Genomic DNA, 939 nt, shown 5'->3' on the forward strand with positions numbered 1-939 from the left:
CGGCTGGGCGGCCAGGGTCGCTCTGGCCGGGGCCGAAATGGTGGCTGATGGTGGAGGCTAGATGCAAACGAGTGAGCAGGTGTGTGTGTGTGAAGGACAGGGTGGCACTGGAACTGATCTACAAGTGCATCCAAAAAGTCTTTAAGGTTAAAAAAAAGAAAAAAAAAAGGACCACGTGAACTCGTGCCCTCACTTTCAGCTCTGATTGTGCCTAGCTTAGGCTGAAGTCTCCAACATCCCTCATGCACCAACTCCTGCCCTAAATAATCAATCCCAAGGTCTGGTGGAGAAAGTGGTGAGCGCAGGAACGAAGTGAACAGGAGCGCGAGTGCGAGCGAGCGAAGGCGCAAAAGAAAGCGAGAGCACTAGATGCAGAGGAGGGGAGTGGAAACCTGGGCTGTTTGCAGAGGCTGATACTCATATGGAGAGTTTTATACCAACCCTCCCTTTCTCCATTCTCCCATCTGTCCCTCCCTCCGTCCCTCCCTCCGTCCCTCCTCCGCCTCGGCTCAGTCGCATCCCTACAGCTTGTGAGTACACAGGAGAAAGCGAGAGGATGGAGAGAAAGCGAGAGCGGGAAGAACAAAGTCGGCCGCTAAGCGAGAACCAGGGTGGGAAGGGTTAAAAGGAACAAGATTTTTCAGTCCACAAGGGAGGAGAAAAGAGGCATCAAAAGTTTAAACGAACCGACGGCTTTGAGATTTTAGTCATTTCTGCAAGTGTTCCTGTGAGTAGGAAGTTAAAAAAACACCCCAAAATCTGTAATTGCTAAATTAATTGTGTTAAAGTTTCAATAACAATATTTAACTTTGTCACGTGGCCTTTTAGTTCCTTGTTGGTGATGCCAGCTGACTACACCACTACTGCTGCTGATTCATGTCCATATAAATAGGGGTAATTCGATTGCACCCATTAGTCTAAACTACAAGCACTGAATGA

Source organism: Trichomycterus rosablanca, chromosome 22 (genome assembly GCF_030014385.1).
Source record: "Trichomycterus rosablanca isolate fTriRos1 chromosome 22, fTriRos1.hap1, whole genome shotgun sequence".
Taxonomy (NCBI): Eukaryota; Metazoa; Chordata; class Actinopteri; order Siluriformes; family Trichomycteridae; genus Trichomycterus; species Trichomycterus rosablanca.